Source organism: Aristolochia californica, unplaced genomic scaffold, assembly GCF_029961685.1.
Source record: "Aristolochia californica isolate CCGP_79_NKW_82.1479 unplaced genomic scaffold, dmAriCali1.0.hap1 SCAF_6, whole genome shotgun sequence".
In the NCBI taxonomy this organism is placed as follows: domain Eukaryota; kingdom Viridiplantae; phylum Streptophyta; class Magnoliopsida; order Piperales; family Aristolochiaceae; genus Aristolochia; species Aristolochia californica.
This window is the reverse complement of record NW_027182257.1, coordinates 39,859,844-39,870,840: the sequence shown is the minus strand read 5'-3', so window position 1 is coordinate 39,870,840 and position 10,997 is coordinate 39,859,844.

Sequence of the window (10,997 nt, the reverse complement as noted above, 5' to 3'; positions counted from 1 at the left end):
CCTGCTCTTAATCTACATAAGACTATGTAAACTTTTTTTTTTACCATATTTCAGTTAGGAGTAGGCAGTCTCATTCATCGAAGCTTTGCAATAAAAATAGACAGTGCAGACGTATCAACTTGACCGCTAATTGGTCTGCCCCTTCTTTAGCGACTCTATCGACCACCCCCCTTTTACGATTACTTTGTGACACGAGTCCTTAAAAGTTAAAGCAGGTTGACCGTTGGAGGCGGCAAAGGTTAGATTCATTTGACTTCCTGTGGAGGCCAGTCAATCACATAAAGAAGGAAGGAAGGAACGAACGAACGAAGCAGATAAGAGAGGACAAGTAAAAAATGACCTAGAGCCAAATCCAAACCAAACCATTCGCCACGACAGTAAATTTGGAACTCTATAAATTATTTTAGCCACCAATCAATGTTAGAGTGAGAGAAAGAAAGACACATTATATGGCAGTCAAACTAGGTTTTCTAATCAAAAGACGACCTCTCGGTTGTTGGTGACGGAATTGCATCGGAGCATGTGGGTGGTCGATATAAAAGTTGTTCTATTTTTGAACAATTTTACGTTAGCGAAATTGTTGGCTTTCTGGGGCTCCCATCCACAGATTTTGCTCTCATGGCTGCCCATCGTTTCAACCCCTCGTGTCGAATTCAGCAAAGAGTTTCGAATGTCTTTTGCTTTCAGAGGTTAAAAGTGATCATGCATGCATTGCCTTCCCTGTCTGCAATCATGGTTTTCGGACTCCTTACGTGTTTCTGAAAGAAAATATATTGGGTACCAGGAAGAAGAATGTTTGGTTGAGTCTAGTAGTTCAACTACTCGAAGTTAGATGTTACAATCCATCAGAGACAAGATGAACGCGTGCAAATAAATAAATTAGCTATGTTTATCCTAAAGTTCACAAACATTCAGTTTAGCATGTATCGGTCTTCAACTTTCGATAATTTGAGCTTATCGTCTTTATTATTTCAAATCCATAATTGAAGTGGTTGATCAGTTCTTGTATCTGAGCCAAATGGCACTGGAAGGAAGCTCCTCTGCTGGTCCCTTCCCCAACCTTCTCCATTTATTTTATCAGTTCGATCCGATATATGTCGAGTGAATCAAGGATAGAGCTGCACTGCGTGCAGTACTGGGTACTTGAAAGTCTCATACATGCTGGCTGACACTCATCAACCCAGTTCTAAACAGCTGTTTTATTCCCAAACCCTTCTTAATCTCTGCTCCCGTGCTCGTCTATATTCGTAGTAATGATGTTGACGTAGTCTTATTATATTAAGACTCTAGAGCTTGTCTGACTAATTAGAACGCTTGGTACCTCTCTGCAATCCAAATCTTTGTCAGTTTCAGTATCTGGAGAAAAACGGTCTGCTGTCCAGCAAACAGGATGACATCTGTTTTCGCCGGTAGGGGAATATATAATTGTTGGAAGAAAATTAGAAACCCCCCAAGAAGAGAAGTTACTACTTACGATTCAAGCTGGAGTGCAGAAGCAGAATAATTATTCATGACCGTCAGTCGATGAGAACAGATGAAACGTAAATTTCCAAAGTAAATTAGCTTTTATCGTCGTCTCTCCTATTACGATCAATCCATTTGGTGTTTGGCAAGTCGTGGTTTCTTGTCAACTCAGTGGGTCCTTCCATGGATAACGATGGATCCTCCATTCCATTTCTCAGCAGGCACCGCTTTAGACTTTCAACCTCGAACAAACAGTCATGGTCTCCATAGCAGACAAAAGTCTAATCTCGATCAATGTAGTCTTTTTTCAACAACTGTAACAACATAATCAAACTAATCGCTATTTAACTTAAACAGTTTTTGGGTATTAGTTTATGGGTACTACGATGATTTATTGCTAGGTGAGAATACGAAAACTGGGATTTCAAAGATGTGTCTACCATATTTGATCGGACTATAGTGTTTTAAACAGTTACGGCTGCCATGAATGTGTTCAAACTCTCTAGCAAATATATTAAATTTGTTCTTCCTCGGACTTTCCACGGTCTAATAGCCTTATCGTTCGATTGGTTGAAGTTCGCGCTTGCATTCTTGCCGCAAAGAAATAAAAGATCTGCAAGACTTTGCAATGTTTGAAAGGATCTTATACAGGGATCCTTGGATTTTTTTTGTTTGATTAAATGGCACGCGAGGGTCCTTGTGGAGATTCCATTTCAACTTCTATCGATTTCTACGGCGCTAGCTTCTGAATCTGAATGCTGTTTTGTTCAATAGGCTGAGCTTGCGTCCTACCACATTTGTCTTCAAGGAAGTCTTGCACAAAATAACTTTGTTGTTGTCATGGAATAGCTGGTCGTAAATGTTATTTAATCAGAAGTCATAGTTAAAATTTTTCCATAAGGATATCGGTTCAAAGTAAAAATATACGATTTTAACTTGGAATTCGTTTTAGAATGGATTTGGAGTCAAATTAATAATTATAGATTGACAAAAAATATCAAGTAGAGCAAAACAAAAGCCAAGCATCACCCTGAGGCGTTCTCCTACTGATATTATTGAATATTAACCAAGTCTAAGCAATCCTAGAAATTACTTGCTAAAACTGGTTTAGTCATCATATATGCTGCATTATCACCTGTAGAGATATTCTCTAACATGGCTTTTGTTGAAACTAGTGCGCTAAAAGGCTCGAACCTTTTAGGAAAGCAACCCCATGGATCTTATACAAGGACTGACCCGATCGATACAAACAAATATTCCAACACTCCCCCGCACGGGGAAAACCCGTGGACAAATTCACCGGAAAAACCAGGGACAAATTCCTGGAAAAACCCAGGACAAATTCGGTGGGAGCGGGATTCAAACTTTGGACCAACCTGCTCTGATACCATGTTACTAACCATTGCGCCAAAAGATTGACCTTTTAGCGAAGGCGCAACTTGCATATTAAAGACATGCCCATTCCAACAGTCCCCCAATGGGGAATACCCGTGTACAAATATAAATGCACAATCCCACCTATACGGGGATGGAACAAACGGGGGGAGCGGGACTCGAATCCGTGACCAACCTGCTCTGATGCCATGTTGAAACCAGTGCGCTAAAAGGCTTGAACCTTTTAGGAAAGCAACCCCACAGATATACAAGGATTGGCCCGATCGATACAAACAAATATTCCAACAAATTTTCCATTAGACATGAGCTCTTTGAGCTTATGATATCGATATCAATGTGCTTTCTTCTTGCATTATGCACTGGATTTTTAGCCAAAATAATTGCACTTTGGCTACTAGAATAAATGGAAAAATATTTCTGACCAATCCCTAGTTCACCAATCAACTCTTCCAGCTACACTGCCTCTTTAACTGCTTCAATGGTAGTTGTATATTCAACCATAGTTGTAGACAATGCAAAATGTGTCTCACAACATAGATTGCCAATTAATAAGGCCACCTGCCAAGCCAAACCAATAACTTATCATGGACCCCCTTTTATCCAAGTCCCTTGAATAACCAGAATCTACACAACCATGCACTATCATACATAATATATGTATAAGTAGAGCCATTTGGATAACACAAGATCTATTATACAACATTCCAATAATGCTCTCTATCTAGTTCAGCCATGTATTTCTACTTACTACACTCATAGCTTGTGAAAAAAAAAGGTTTAGAACAAACCATAAAGTACATAAAAAAAATCTAATGTTAGAGTATGGTACCTTAGGCATATTATTCCTTTAGTGTCAATTTTTGGGCTCTGTTAATTTGACTACTTAAAATGTTGTGCTAAAGGAGTACGTGCTAGTTTAGCTTCATTCATTTTGAACCTAGCTAACACCTTACTCATATATCCTTTATGAGACAAGAACTTCTCATCTTTCTTGTCTCTATGGATCTCCATACCTAGGATTTTCTTTGCTTTACCAAGATTTTGCATGTCAAACTCCATGGTTAACTCCCACACCCACTTTTTTATTTCATTAAAATATTTTAAAACAAAAAGCATATCATCAACATATTACATCAATAACAATAAAACCTTCACAATGCAACAAAAAATAAACATGCACACCATAGTTGCACCTGTAGCCATAACTGACAAAAAATGTGTCAAATCATGTATAACATTGCCTTGGGAATTGCTTATGTGCAACAAAAGACCTTTTCAACTTGTACATAATCTTCTCTTAGCCTTAACCACAAAACTGTGAAGTTGGGTCTAAGGCCCATCCCAAAATGACTACCCAACTTAGGAAACCTCTTTCCCAACTAATAAACTCAAAATCTTTATATTCACTAATCAATGTGGGACTATTCATTAACACCCCCTCATGTGTAGGCCCACATTTGAGTACTTGTTCTGATACCATGTCAATTTAGGTCCAAGGCCCATTCCAAAATAACTAGCCAACTTAAGAAACTTCTTTCCCAACTAATAAACTCAAGATCTTTGTATTCACTTATCCATGTGTACATAACCTTAGGACTATTCTTAGTACATAACCTTCTCTTAGCCTTAATCACAAAACTGTCTGGTTGTGTCATAACATTTCCTCACCCAACTAACCATGGAAAAAAATGGTTTTAATATTTAATTGCTCAATTTTTAGATCATACATCGCTACATCGTAAGTAAGACCAAAATAGAAGTGTGTTTACCACTAGAGAAAAAAATCTCATTGAAATCTACACCTTTCATTTGTGCATTACCTATGCTACTAATTGTGCCTTGTATTTCATTGGTTCTCCCATTAATGATGTCTCTTTATTTTGATAAATCCACTTACAACCAATAACCTTTACCCTATAGGAAGATCCATCAACTCCCAAGTTTAATTCTGTGAAGGTATTCCATATGTTCCCTCATAGTATTCAATCACTTATTGCAATAATCAATTTTTATTGCTTCGTTGAATGTGGTTGAATCACCCACAAAGCTAAAAACACCTTATCCTCAAAACCAAGGCAAAATGGTGCTCCAATATTCAATTCTTTTTCCCTTCCCCTTAGTAGTACAATAGGGCTCATCATTATGTAATTGTCCATCTCAAACTTCACCTGAGGAAATATTAATATCTGGCGTAGTAGTTGTCAATTCTAGAGAGGAACAAACTAGGTTTCTTCAAAATTTCTACTAATTTTGACTCTTTTAATTTAACCTTAATAAGTGTTCACAATAATAAATAATTCAATGTGCACAATTAAATTTACAATCAAGGTTCAAACACACCTAATCAAAAGTGTAACAATTTATAGTGGTTCATAATCCTATCTTAGATTGATAATTCACTCCCAAGGTGTTTTGTACCTCAACCAAGTGACTCTTATAACAAATTGCCTCTAAGGCCAATTATAATATTGATCACATAGGGACTTGCACCATACAAATGACCACATCACCTAACTTACATAAGCTCACATTAACGTAGGATTACAACAAGAAGCAAAGTAGGCATACAACCTAGAGACACAAAAGGATTTTCCAACAACTAATTAGTCTCTACAAATCTAGACCCGCATAGGGATTCACAACAGTTCACTAGGTACACCACGCCTAGACCCACACAAGGTTTCTAGTATCGCCTACCTACACAATGACTTCTGGCTCACCCAACAATAACAAGACTTCTCAAACTTTACTCTTAGGAATATAATCATCAACTAAACAACAACTTAAATTCACAAAGGATTTTTACAGTAGCTAATCCTTGGCCACACATGGTTCTCTTAATTTGATTAGGATGAGATATGTTCTCACCTATGCAAGCTTGACTAGCTTTGCAAGGGCTATTTTCTTATAGTTTTAATTCAACATAATACCACAACCACTCAAATTCGCATAGTTCACAGTTTGCATACAAAAAAATAGTATACCAATTCTAAGTTCCTAAGAAATGTTGTAGCAACTTAGAAGGTCCTTAAAAGGACCTGATTTTCCAAATATAATCTTGATGTCAACCATGGATTGATTTTTCAAATAGTGGAAAATCACATATAGTAGCTCAAACACAAATATTAATTCCAAAGTATAAGCCCAAGAGTAATATTTTGAATTTAACACTTGTTTTCAAAGTGTAATCACTCAAGTTTAGTGTATTCGACCAAGTTTAATTTAAATATTTCAAAATACATGCACATTGAGACTTCAATTTTGTAATAAATTTGTCAAATCTTAAAGCTATTTATAAGTTCTTTCAAATGCCCCAAAAAATTTATTATGCTAGAATGTATAATATGATCTTTAAGTATACCAATAGAAATTCTAGCATGAAAGATGCTAAGTAATTTGAGGTCTCGAAAATATTTCTCTTTGATAGGTGGCTCAAATTTAACCTTTGTTACTAAAAGTGATGTAATAACCCCCTAATTACTTAGTGATAAGGATCCTACTTGTGAGAGGTCCTTATCTTTTTTAAAATGAAATGAATTTTTGAAAGAGAGAGGTTAAGGGGGTTGGAGTAAAAGAGAAGGGAAAAAGAGAGACATAAAGGAGGAAGAGAGGGAGACAGAGAAATCTAGAAGGAAAAGAGAGAAGAGGAGAGGAGAAAAAAAGGGGAGAGGTGCTAGGCACCAAGTTGAGATGGAAGAGAGATTTGGAAAATGCCTTAATTAATTTTTTCCTTCAGCCAACACCCCTATTTATAACATTATTTTGGAAACTCCTTAATCAACTAGTATTACATAACTCAAAGAGAGATTCTAGGAAATTAAAATGATTACATCAATCTAGAGAGATTCTAGGAATTGAAAGATTACATCTATTCAAGATAAGAATAATCTGGTAGGATCTTATCTTATCAAGAAGAGGGTGTATTTTTTCTTTTTACCTCAAGCCTCACATCCCTTGTACATCTTTCCTTTTTTTCCTTTTTTACCCTTAGGCCCCATATCCCTTGTTACTTGGAGGCGACACTTTCTATTTTGTGGTGGCTTATCTTTTTTGTTTTTCTTCTTCTCTTTTAATTTTCTTCTAATCTTGTTTCCATGGGGGTAATTTTGGGTTCTACCATTCCACCCCTCTTGAGTATCAAACTTATCCTCAAGGTTGAAGTCGACAAATCATAGAAGGAAATCATCCTCAAGTGTCTAAAGTGACCTCCCTTGGAATTTCTAGTAAACAACATCAAATTGCCACTTTTACCCTTAAGGTAGTGCCCCTTAGACTTTTTGAAAATAAATCCTCCTAAATTACAATTTGTACACCACCCTTTGCTTTGTACACGTGTTCATTTACATAAATTTGGGTTTATCACTTAGTTTCTTTTCTTCTTTGATTTAAGTATAGAATTGCATTATGGAAAACTCTCTCATTTAATTAATTAGCAATAGTCTCAAGTCCTAACTCTGAGAGCTCCTCTATTTATTTTCTTCTCCACATATTTGGTCTCCATTTTCTCTAGCAAAGCTACAACCTCTTTTTCCTTCTTCTCTTTCTTCTCTTCCTCTCTCTTATCTACCTACCCAAATTCTTTATGTGTTAAGGCCCTGAAATCTAACATGGTATCAAAGCAGGTGTTTTAGGGCCTAAATTTTTACTAAAATTCTCTTTGGGTGCTTGGGAAGACATTACATGGCAGCAACAACAAGCTGAAGAATCTGAGTTGTTATGCAACAACAAATCAAAGAGCTGACATCTTCCCCTTATGAGATTAATTACATTTTTTTTCAAATTTTTTTTTCTTCCATGCCAACTAGTGCCCTTTCCTTCCATGCATGAGATAGTTAGAATTATATGCATGTCGAAAAATTTTTGCACGATTTTTTTATTCTCTCCAAAAACCATGCAACTAATTGCCTTGTTGGGCTTGTTGCATTGCCACGAAGAGTTTGGCCATTTTACTTTAATTTCAGGCCTTGTCATTGAGGCTCTTAAGTTTTTTACTCAACTTCTAGTGTATAGAATAAAAGAATGAAGAATAATATTGCCGTGATTATAATTGATCATGTGTAAACTATTTATAGAATTACACATAGAGATTGTAGGTGATTAAGCCTCTACAATCTGAGTCTATATCTAATTCAAACACTAGTTATCTTTATCTCTATCACTATCTTTATATCTATCACTATCTTTATATCTATCACTATGTTTATCTCTATCTCTATCATGCCCCTACAAGATGGAGCTCCGACAAGAGAGTCCAATCTTGATCTTCAAAAAGAATGTTCCTGGAAGTGGTTTGGAGAGAGCAGCGGCATTGGAGGCGGTTGGTGCAGATGGAATTTCATCGGTAGAGCTGCGGCACTGAAGGAGCTGGGGCGGACAAAATCGCATCGTCTTGTGGAAGAGCAGTTGCACTGGAGGCGACTGGTGCGAACGGAATTTCATCGTCAGGTGGCAAAGCAACGACACTGGAGGTGGTTGGTGCGGACGGAATTGCCTCGTCTGATGGAAGAGCAGCTTGGTGCAGTCGGAATTTCATCGTTAGGTGGCAGAGGAACGACACTGGAGGCGGCTGGTGCGGAGGAAATTGCATCGTCTAGTAGAAAGACAACGGCTGGGGCGGACCGGAATCACATCATCCAAATAGGATGAATTCATTGAGTGTTTTTTTAATTAAAAAATGCCACACATGCGAAACTCACATGTGTGAAAGTCTACGTGCGAGTTCGCACGCTGTGCATATACGTGCGCGGGCCGGCACGTCCAACGGGGGGAAATAATTTTCCCCCCCTTAAGGGGGTGGGGGGTGTGGGGGGGGGGGGGGGGGGGGGGGGGGGGTGGGGGGTTAGTGCACAATGTAAGTGCAGGGGGAAAGTGGAATGGAAAGTGAACTACTTTCCCTAGGGTAAGTGAGATGGAATGTAAGTACTTGTTTGTCTTAGTGTGTGCAATGGAAAGTGCAGTTTAAAGTACTTGTTTGTGTTAGTGTGCACAATGAAAAGTGTGGTGTAAAGTGAAGATAGATTATTTATTGAATAAAATATTTTGATACATCTGACTTTCTAAAATAAAAATAATACAAATATAACTCAAACAGGGCTGGGAGGCGCGAGGGAATTGCACTTGCTCCCCTGTGCTGCACATGGGAATATCTAAGTTGTTAATGTTTACATAATATAATAGTTATTTATTAATTTTTAACTACTCAAATAATTTATTAACTATTTAAGTATTAATCAGTAAACATATTTTAGTAATTTATATTACAACTATTATGTTTTATTTTTATTACCACAATTTAACATTAATTATAATACACATTTCACTATTATACCAATTATTAATCATTAATTTTTAGCCATTAATTACCATGATTTGATTAATGAATTATTTAGGTGTCTACTGTCAACCACTAATTAGTTATTAATTACTTTATAACTACTTCAGTTACTTACTAGAAATTACATATTAATTAACCCTTCATTGTTAATTACTATTAACAATGGTAATGTTAGATTTCTCCGAAAATTCCACCTGGTTGCCTTGAAAATAATACCAATAAATCACACAAGGAAACATCTGAATGTGCGAGAAATGAGGAAAATCATAAGGTATGCAAAGACGGGGGTTTGTTTCGTCTGTAGATGTCTACGGGCTACGACGATAGAGACCCAATTGCTGCCATGTTGGAAAATTGTTTGAGCGCCAAGGAATGAAAGAAAATTTGAGAGAAATGAGGGAGAAGGAGAGGAAACAACAAGCACGGGAAAACACATTGTAGAGAGACTATTAAGCACCAAATTCAGACACGAAAATTACACAGGATGGTAAAAAAAGGAGAAAGAAGATGAAACCGAGAGAGGAAGAGGGGGGATGGGGACTAAGAAGCGCTGCGATTACCTCCCAACTAGTGAAAGTCATAGGAAGGATATAAAGCTGGAAACAACAAAGGTTGTCGGTGTTGGGGACGGCGAGAGGAAGAGAATCGAGCGGCGGAGACAGGTCGCTCAGAGAGAATTTTTTTTTCTCCGAAACCCTCGTTCAACAAAGCCCTCCTGACCGCCCCAGCCGGAGCGCCCGATGGAATTGAGGGAGCCCTCCCATTATGCCTAAAATAGGGGAAAATGAAATACAGTTGTATTTTACTTTCCCCCTGCACTTACATTGGGTACTAACGGCTTTTGGCTCCTTTTACCCAGCGTAAACGAAATACATTTCACTTACAGAGGGCACTAACAGGGCCTAACTTAGGTCGTCTCGTGCTGCCGAGACGGGGGGGGGGGGGGGGGGGGGGGGGGGGGCGGTCAGCGCTGTGGCCGGAGGGTTGAACGGAGGCAGGCGGCAGCGGGGTTGATCGATTTCGACTGTAAATCGGTGACGAGAGAAGAGAGAAGGAGAGCAGGGGAGTGGGGGTTTTGTGCGGCGCCGGCTAGGTGGTTGTCGGCAGAGCGGATGGCGGTGGCGTCAGGCTGTAGGGGGGCGACAAGAATTTTTGGAGATAGTGTCGGGAGAGATGACTTTGGAGAGACGAGGGGTTCGGCGCAAGGGGGAGGGGATCTCTAGGCGGCACCGGTAGGCTGGAGGCGGTCGGACCTGTGGCCATCGGGGCAAACGACGGCGGCGACGGTGGCTTTGAGGGGAGGAGGGAAAAATAGGTCGGCTGAGACACAGAGCAAGGCCGAGCGGCGGTCGGGGAGCAGCGTGAGCGTCGATTGGAACGGAGCCTTTGGAGAAAATCCCAGAATGGAGGAGCTCTGCATGGGGTAACAATGACTAGGATGTCGGCTGAAGTGGCGGCGGTAGAGGCAGCGGTAGCGGCTGGGGCTACAACGACTGTGAGGATGGTCGATGGCAGAGTTTTTTTTTTTTTTCAAAAATTCCTCCTACGAGATTGCACGGAGAAATGGAGGAGAAAATACTAGATATGGGCGGCGGTAGTGGGCTGCAGCTACAGAGGCTACAGTTAGGGAGTCTGCTTTCGATAAGGATTTCCAGCGACGACATACTGGTTCTGATTAATCGATCGAAAGCTCTGATACCATATAGAATGTAGGAATGAAGAATAATATTATCGTGATTATTATTGATCAGGTGTAAACTATTTATAGAATTACACATAGAGATTGTAGGTGATTAGGACTCTA